Here is a 9826-nt window from a genome sequence, read left to right on the forward strand (position 1 = left end):
AGCCTCCTTGGCATAATCCATAGTTTCCATCCCACCCTAGAACTAATCCTCTTATCGTTAACACTAATCGCATTGTAATTACTTGTGTACGTTTCTCCACCCCACGACTGTGAGCTTTGTGAGGGCAAGAATCAGTGTCTGTCTTACTCAGGGCCATGTCCAAGTGCCAGCTGCATATATGATTTGTAAGTGGTCCTTTTTCTGTTCGGTGCACCTGGAACCACACATCTACCAATGAACTATTGAAGTAGATAGAAAAGAGATGACCGATAATAATACTATGTAAATGATGATAGAGAGTACACAATCAGCTAGATACAGGGAATAGGACTCTGTGACCTGAGAAAGAAACCACCACTGATCTCTGATCACAGCCAAGAAGCCCTAAGGAACTTGTAAGTGCTTGTCCATATAATGGCCCTAAAACAACCCGTAGTTTCCTTATAATACATTTACAATGAGGTTTTGACCCCTGCTCTCTTTCAGGGGATGGCTGCCATGATCATTCCTGCAAGGACCACATAGGTCCAAAATCAACCCCTCCCCATCTGTACAATGAATCCTTTAGATGATTGGAGGCAACCTCAGTCAGAGGTTGTCCTGGCTTGGACCCATAACCTCTGAGCAATTGCCACCTCTGGGTCTACCCGCACCCTCCCCCAGCTTAAGAGGGTACTTTCTCTCTGACCACTATTAAAAGTTGCCTGCTCTGAATTCTTTCAAGAATGGAGGTGGGGGAACAGGACTCCTTGTTAACAATTATATATAACAATAGTAGGTGATATAAAAAAATATATATAATGATACTAAAAAAATTAATAGGGTGCCTATGTGGCCCAGTCAGTTAAGCCAGAGTGACTATTGGTTTTGGCTCAAGTCATGATCTCGGAGTGGTGAGATACAGCTTGGCCCTAGGCATGGAGCCTGCTTAAGACTCTTTCTTTCTCCCTCTCCCTCTGTTCCTCCCTCCCAAAAATAAAAATAGTAATAGTAATAATAGCTAACATTTATTGAGGGCTTAACAGATAATACCCATTGTGCTAACCATTTAACCACATTTAACCCTTTTTCACTTGGTAATGCAACTAACTAGATTAAGTACTGTTATCATCACCATTTTATACCTTGGAACACTGGAACCTTAGAAGATTTAGGTAATTTACTCAAAGACACCCAATAAGCAAGTCCCTGTGCCAGGATATAAATTTAGTCTGACCCTAGAATCTAAGTCTTAACACTATGCCAAGATGCTTTGCCAGGATGTTTGAGAACCTGAGAAGCATAAAGAGCCCTCCCATAAAGAATTGTCCTGCGGGATAGAATGCAGAAATACTTACAGGTGCCCCTCCTTCCCCAGGAACATTGCCTGGGAATACTAACTTCCCCAAACCTTTTAAGGGACAGTGTGTGTGTGTGTGTGTGTGTGTGCGCGCACATGTGTGCACACAGATGCATGCATGCGTATACAGAAGATTTCATTCTCAAGGGTTATCAGAATCAACCAGAGAGCCTGCTGTTACAACACGAGCTGAGGCTATAGTTGATGGCCATCTTCTTCCTTGTCCAACATCCATCTTAGATTTATTTTAACCTTAGTCTGCACCATAGCTGATTGCTTGCCTAGTGGGGTAACTGAGACACTTGAGCCCTTAGTTTCTTTGCCCTTCTCAGGTCATGTTGCTGCCATTGCTTTCTGCAGTTTTGCTCACCTTGGAAACGCCAGGAGACACCCCACTGAATCCCTAGCTTTGCCAACATAGATCGTCCTTGACCCCACTAAATAGAGTAGTATTCATAATGAACAGGTCCTGATAAGAATCCAGGTCTTTCCACCACCTGCTTGCCCACTACTATGAGGTACCCAAATAATCAAAGTATAGTCATAACTCTAGTTTCAGCGGCTCCTATTATGGTCCCTGGTTCTTCCGTGGAGATCAGAATCTCTAATTAGTAGAGGAATGGGAAGCACAGATTCTCCCGCGGAGTCACTGGGAGGCATTCGGAGAAAGGCCAATATTGTTTCCAGTTCTTGGTTCCCAGACTGATATTCTAGCTCTGTGGGCACAAGATCATATCTATCAGTTGTGGGTTTTAGGCATATAAGGATCCTGGATGATAGTCTTCCAACTCTATCAGGGTATGGTTCCTGAGAAGGAGATTTGATGTTCATTAGAGCATAGCAGCATAGCAATGTCTTACCAAGCCAGCTGCTTCCAGGAGATGCAACACCACCCAGTAATACCAGTAGAACCCATGATCATGTATCATTTTGTGACACCTCCTTTACCATAAAGTGGGTCCTGTAGTCAGAAGCAGTCAGAAATTCAGGTATTTTATAAGTTCATCAGATTGTAGGGCTGGCAAAAGCCATGTGAACAAGAAAAATTCACAACAAAGGAGATACCAGTTCCATAAGGACAAATCACTGCTCTCTCCGGAAAAGACAGGCTGTTCTGTAATCAATCAAGCAGCTGACTCCTCTCCTTTCAGGATTTACCATCAGTCTTTGCTGCTGACAGGCTTGACATTCCAAGACTTCTACCAGCTTTAGTAAACGGGAGCTTTAGCTGCCCGGGACAGGCATTTACCCCTTCTTAACATCATGACTATTCTATGAGCAGATCAGGCAGACACTGAAGCAGCTGAGAACAGATGTTAACTAACATACATTGGACAAGTCATCCTGCCCACTTGTTCACTGTGTGCCTCCTCTGTGATAAAGATACTATAGGAAGCATAAATTTAAGTCATGATTCATGAATTTTGTGTACACACCCTTATACCTATGCACATGCCTTTTCCAGAGTTCCCTGTCTTCAATCTGTCAGTTTTGTACCTTCTAGACCCCTGACCAGAGTAGACATTAATTAAGACAGAAGAGGCCATTTCTCCCTCCATGCAAGATGGACAATCAAGTGCTCACAGCTCTGTCTCATGGGGACATTTCATCCAAATGTCTCTTTTTTTTTTTTTTTTAGGACTTTATTTATTTCAGAGAGAGAGAGAGAGAACAAGTGGGGAGAGGGGCAGATGGAAAGATGGAAAGGAAAAGCAGACCCCCCACTGAACATGGAGCCCAGTGTGGGGCTCGATCCCAAGACCCCTGGGCCATGACCTGAACCAAAGGCAGATGCTTAACTGACTGAGCCACCCAGGTGCCCAGACACCCAAATGCCTTCTTAGGGCCACCCATGAGGACGGCTGCAGTAGAGCAGTATTGCATTTTCAGATCCCACCAAGCTATTCAGCCAACTAATCCTTAAAAAAGGTCTGTGTTGCTGCTGAGCTTGCCCTGGGGCCATAGGTGTGAGTTGAGGGAATGGTATGGGTGAACAGAGGTAGGTGATATCTAACCTACTTTGCACTCGGGACCTGCTCAGGCCTGAACCTTACGGTACCATTTTCCTATTACAGCATAACGCTGCTGTACCTGTCCAACCTTATGATTCAGTGGGTCTGAATTTGACAAGAGCTAGGTCATGATGGGCATTCACCCCTTTCATAGCCACTTCATGTCTCAAGTTTACAATCCAGCCTCTGCTAGGTCCTGGGAGCACCACAGGAGCTTGTCGAAATCAAGCAGCTCTCCTACAGAAGGCATGCACTGCCCTTCTGATCTGCCCGTCTGAGCTGTGATTCTTGTCTTGGTGTTTTCCAGAGGCTCACCTAACCCTATCCTCTATAGTTGATTTCTCCAGCCCCCGATGAATCTACTGGGTCACACATGTCAAGTGTCAGAGCTGCTGCTACTCCAGTACATCCTGAATCTGTTACAGAGCAGATCCAGGCCACAATTAGAGCTGAAAGTCTTTTGAGTTACCTCATGAATGGATTGACACTATTCCTAAATGTGGTATATGTGACCTCCAAAATTGAGGGGCCATCAGGTGCTGGCTCTCTCTCTCTTTCTCCCTCTCTCTCTTCAGTAAGGACTGCAAAGTGCAACAGATTTTCTTTCACTTGAAAAGATGTAGCCAAATCTTCTGTGTCTCATATGACTTTCCTTCAGCCAATCTCTGATTTAAGCCACAGCTCTGGTGAGAGCTCAGATCCACTTGGTACTTGCAATGTTTCAGCTCCAGCAGACCCTATGAGTCTCTCTGATTCCTGCTCCAGGGTCTCCTCGATACCACATGTGTTTTTTAGAAAATACTCATGTATGTTTTGAAAGTTGAATGGATAGGATCTGTAGATAAATGATCCAAACTCCAGTCCTGCAGGCTTTCCAGAGTATTGCCTTTGCTCATTCTCCCACCTCTTCTCCTTCTTGTTTACCTTCTGCTTCCTGAGATGGCTTTCCAAACAAACTACTTGCACACAAGTTCTTTTCTCAAGGTCTAATGTCCGGTGAAACCAAATTAAGAGACGATGCTGCCGACTCATAAACCATTAGATGCCCCTAAATTGGGCAGATTCTGAGCCCTTATAGGTTTTATCTCCCACGCTGTGATACTTTTTCTAAAATATCTTCCTGGAATATCGAGCACTTGCCTCCTGTTCTCTTGATCCAATGAGAATGACATCAATGATATGGAGAACTTCATGACAATCAAGGTTCCTGCAGGATTCAATATTGAGATTGAGATGTTGAGAATGTTGAGAATGAGAATGAGAAGGTTAACCTAGCCCTAGAAAAAGGCAGTGAATGTAATGTGTACTGAAGTCATTTTCACAAGGGAGCGAAGAGCTTTTTTTCTGCTTTTATGGATGGGACATTTGCCAGCTCAATAACCATAAGACAAATATGAGAGGCTGTTTTATCTATTTTAACAAAAATTGGAGCTGCCACTTCGTTAAGTTACAGAATCTACCAAAACAACACCATGAAACTCCTGGTTTTTTTTTTTTTCAAAGACCAGAAAGATGAATTAAATGGGTTATGATGGAGGTCATCATCTGTACATTTTTTAAGTGTTTCCTGGTACAATCTTTGCAATCCCTCTTGGGCACAATAAGCTTCTGATTTTTCATTCTGGCCCAGGGAGGTCATATGATTTTAGGAGCTTTCACCTGGCCCTTCCTAGCACAAGAATTCTTAACGACAGGTCAGAGAGGGATCTATCAGTTGCTAAGCACGTCAGTACCAATTACACCTGGGGGAGTCCATAGACACATTGGCCACACGATAACACAGACTTTGGTGTCAATTTCGTCCCCATGTAATTCACTTTCCACAGCATGCTCCTCCTTGGGCAAATGGCTTTCAGTCCCTTGGGGAATGTATTGGGAACATTTATTGTAGTAATTTGTAGTGGCATTGCAGGGTTCTTCCTCAAGGGACCTGGCTTCAACCTCAGCTGATGGGTCTGGGTGTGAGGCAGTTAATGTCAGCCTTTTGCTCACTACTTCTGTTTGTTTTTATGGCTATTCAAGGCAAACAATATGCTTGGATACACATCTGCCTCATTGTTGGGAAAACTTTGATTGTGAGCTTTCAGGCTAAGGCAACCTGGTTGGATCTCTGGCTTTGCTACTAGTTTAGTAATCACAACCACCTTAACTAAATGGTGCCACAGGGTTCTGCTCTTCTGGAACCCTATCATCCCTGTAGTCCTCATTGTTTACTAGGGGTTCTAGTTCCATGGAAGCATCTCCCACTTGAGCCTTGGCTTACAGAGGAAACCAACCTTCTCAAAGATACCAATGCTCTTTTCATCAGTGTATTCCTTATTGCAGTGCCCACCCAGCCTTCCCAGGAAAAATGGTCAGGTGTTGGGTTCTTTGTTCTCACATAATAAGTTCATTCCAAAAATACTCATCTCCTGATGTCTTCCTCGATATTCTGCCAAGGCCATTTTACCAAACCTACTTCATTTTCTGTGGACTTTCACTGCATTTAAGTTTCAGTGAACCATCTTGGCAGGGCATTGGGACTGCCTCCAGGTGACCCTGCTTAGCTACTAAATTGATTCATGGACATAGCTCCTACATCATCAAATCTTCCATTATCCAACCTGATATTTTGTCTCCAGCCCCCCAGTCCAAAACCTGCAATATCCACTCCAGGATTCCGGCATATGTCCTCCCAGTAGCTGCCAGTTTTTATCAGCTAGATCTAGTGATTCTTTGGATGACACAACTATTTCCTCCAAGAGAAGGGAGTGCACTTCCCCACTCAGGCTATACCAAGAACTCATCTTAATTTTTAGTCTGGAGACAATGAGAGGATTTTGGAGGAGATCTTGAGGATAAGCATGACCTTGTCAAGCAACGGTCTCTGATGAGGTCTTTTCATTGCCTTCAGGTGAGAGTGGCAGTGCGTCTCTCTGCACAAGGGGAAGGGGGTATTTCTACCAGCCCAAAGGGCTCAAGGGAATTTCAAAGTGTAAGTTTCCTAAGATCACCCACACAATTTCCCCCTTCCTAGATCCTTCTCCTCCCCTATCAAGGCCCTGACCCTAAAATCAGAGATCTGCCAAGGATACACATTCAATTACCAATCAGCTCTGCCATCCTTATAATTAAATCTTGAACAGGGGTTTTGGCATTCTGCCTGTGGCTGCAAGAGTTGAAGATCTCTTTAGACGCTGATAGGAAGATTTCCTACCTCTCATGAAAGCCCTAAGTTGATAGCTGGCTGATCATGAAAGTTAAAAACAAACAAACAACAACAACAACAACAACAACAAAAAACCCAGCAAATTCTGCTATCCTTCTAAAGTGTCATTGTCTACTCCCATTCAAGGGCTAGCTACCATGCAGGATAGTGTTTTTTGTTCATCTTCTATGCAGCACAGGTAAGAAGAGCCTGGGTAATTGTGATACCCCAGCACACCAGGAATATTCCTGTTGCCATCTGACTAGTGAGTGACCTGGACACCTGAGGGGCTACATTTCACACTTTCTTCTTATGTCAACTTTCTTAGGCTGATTTCCCTCAAAAGCATAATCTAAGACAGGTACTTGTGTGTGGCCAGGTCATTTGGAAAGTCATCCTACTGAGAAGCCATGAGGGGATAAAGAGAATTGTAGACAAGATAATACAAGAATGGGTATTGAAATTGCTGCTATGAGCAACACAATTCCCCCAGGACCTCTTGAGAAGCACAAGGAATGACCTCACAGAACTGCCTTGTTAAAAGGTAAGAGGCAGGCACCTTTGTCCATTGGATACTGTCACCCATTGTTTGAAAGCTGGCCCTGGAGTGTTAACTCACCAACACTTCAAAGGTGTGCAAGGTGTGAGCTGAGAGGGCTACTGTTGCCATCGGAGTCAGCAAAGTCAGAGGAGCTTCAGGTTAGAAAGCAGAGAATTGTAGAGAAAGTAAACTCTCAGAGAAAAGCGACAAGTTTGCATGAAACTTTCCCAACCAAGTACAAATATGAGTCAGGGCTTTTGATGCAAGAGGACTATGAATTTCTTAGGGGTTGATAATCAGTTCACAGCTACACAAACTTTAGTTTCCCCCTGGGGTCTCACAGTGATGTAATGGAGTCGGTATCTATAAACACCTACTCTGCAGTAAGTTCTACTCAGGTAGTGTGTTACATACACCTCACATTGGACACGTAAAAATATGGCACTGACTATATTACTTTGCTAGGGTTGCCATAGCAAAGTAATAGACAGCCACCAACCATAGACTGGTGGCTGAAGCCACAGAAATTTATTTCCTCATAGTTCTGGAGCTAGAAGTCTGAGATCAAGGTAGGGTTGGTGTCTTCTGAGGCCCCTCTCCGTGGCTGTCTCCACATGGCCTTCATTCCATACATGTCTGCTTCCAAATTCTCTTTTTTTTTTTTTTTTTGACAACTGCTACACCTCACCATTTTCTCATTTCTGTTAAATGATTATTGTTCTTTCTTGGAGTGTCTCTTAGAGAGACATCCAGGTAGGTGATGTGCAAACCCCAGCTTGCTCTAGGAAAAAAGCTCTGAGACTTCCAGCCAGCTCCTTGGATGCAGATATTTTTGAATTCCCAGTTCGCTCTTTTTTAATTTTTTTTTTTTGATGATGCCTGTCAGATTGAATTATGGCCCACCTTCACCACCTCATTCTCCTTTAGTTACCCCTTGAAAGATCCTGTCTTCAAATACATTCACACCCTGAGGTAATAGGGCTAATGTCCACATATGAATTTGGGGGGAAAACACAATTCAGCCTTTAATATTGACCTTTACAATAAAAATATATACTTATACTAGGTTAAAGTACAGCTTATTTGAATTAATACAAAAATTACTCTGTGGGCACCTGAGTGGCTCAGTCAGTTAAGCATCTGCCTTAGGCTCACGTCATGATCCCCAAGATTCTGGGATCAAGCCCAATATCGGGCTCTTTGCTCAGCGGAGCTTGCTTCTCCCTCTCCCTGCTGCTTCCCCTGCTTGTACTCTCTCTCGTCAAATAAGTAAATAAAGTCTTTTAAAAAATTACTCTTAATTCATAAAGATCCTTTCCCTTTTACAGCTGATTTTTTACTGTTTTGTTATTTTATTTGTCTTTCAGGCACATGAGAAATCTTCATATGTGTAACTTCATGCTTAATTTAAACATTAAATTCTATGTTATTTTCATTATTTTATTTTTTCATGGCTTAAAACAAATTCCATCTATTCTCTAAATATATTTCCAGTGAGTTTGGACTTGACACTAGTTGAAAGATAAAATCTAGGAAGAACTTGTGATCTCTGTCTGTCAAATAAATAAATAAAATCTTTAAAAAATAAAAATAAAATAAAAAAATATCTAGGAAGAATGGGATTTGCTACTAAAGGGGGAAAGTGTAAATTAGCCTTCAGTGAGGCAAAGTTGAATTTTCACAGATCAGCTATTAGCAGTTTTCTTGTTTTAGTTTCGTTTTTGGAGATCAGCATATTAGCATTACTGTAGCTCTGATTACTGCCTTGTCTAATGTCTCTGTTTATATTGGTTAACTCTCCTTGGACTGCCTTTCCTCCCCTCTTTCTCTCATTCCAAACCCAATGGAATCTTCATCATTTAGGTTTTGCCTCTTAGAGGAAGCTTTCATAAGCCATGACAGCCAATATTTTACTTTTTCTGGATTCCCATACTACTGTCCTAACACTCATTTGGCATTTCATCTTAGTCATTCATTTACCAAATATTTACCAAGTGCAGAGTGTGTACCAAGCACTCTGCTCTAGATGATGGTACCACAGATGCAAATGAGACAAAAATCTCTGGCTTTATAAAACATACGTTTGAGTAGTGGAAAAAAATATGTGGGGGAGGCACAAACATCAAATATATGGGAATCTATCATAACTGTTATGAAGACAAGAAATGCACAGGGAGGACGGTATCTGGGTGTAGAAGGGTTAGACCTCCTACTTGGGTAGTCAGAAAAAATGCCTGATCAGGTTACATTTGAGCAGTGACATGCAGAAAGTGAAGAAGCACATCCTGCAGCTATCTGAGAGGGTAGTGTTCCGGCAGATGGAACGGTAAGTCCAGAGCACAGACGCTTGGAGTTTTTGGAGAGGGGTAGATGGGCTCTGAAGCGTAGCTGTATTAAGCTGGAGCCTTTCAGATCAAGTTCTTACTTAGAAGCCATAGTAAGGGTTTTGAACTTTAATCAGAGTAAAACAGTAAGCCATTAAAGCATTCCGGGCAGGGGAAGGATATATTCTGCCACAGGTTCTAAAAGCATCATTCTGGCTGCTGAATAGAAATTGGGAGCAGAGAAATAAAGGGAAGATAGAAAGACCCGTCAAAAGGCTACCAGAACCGTCCAGGCAAGAGCAGATGGTTCCTTATGACACCTCTGGTACCCTAAGTTGTTTTATACCGATGTTTACCTTTTCTTGTATATCCATAACTCCTTAAGGGCATGGAGCCCATACTTGTAATTTATGGATTATGTAT

Source organism: Mustela nivalis, assembly GCF_964662115.1.
Source record: "Mustela nivalis genome assembly, contig: HAP1_SCAFFOLD_1865, whole genome shotgun sequence".
Lineage (NCBI taxonomy): Eukaryota > Metazoa > Chordata > Mammalia > Carnivora > Mustelidae > Mustela > Mustela nivalis.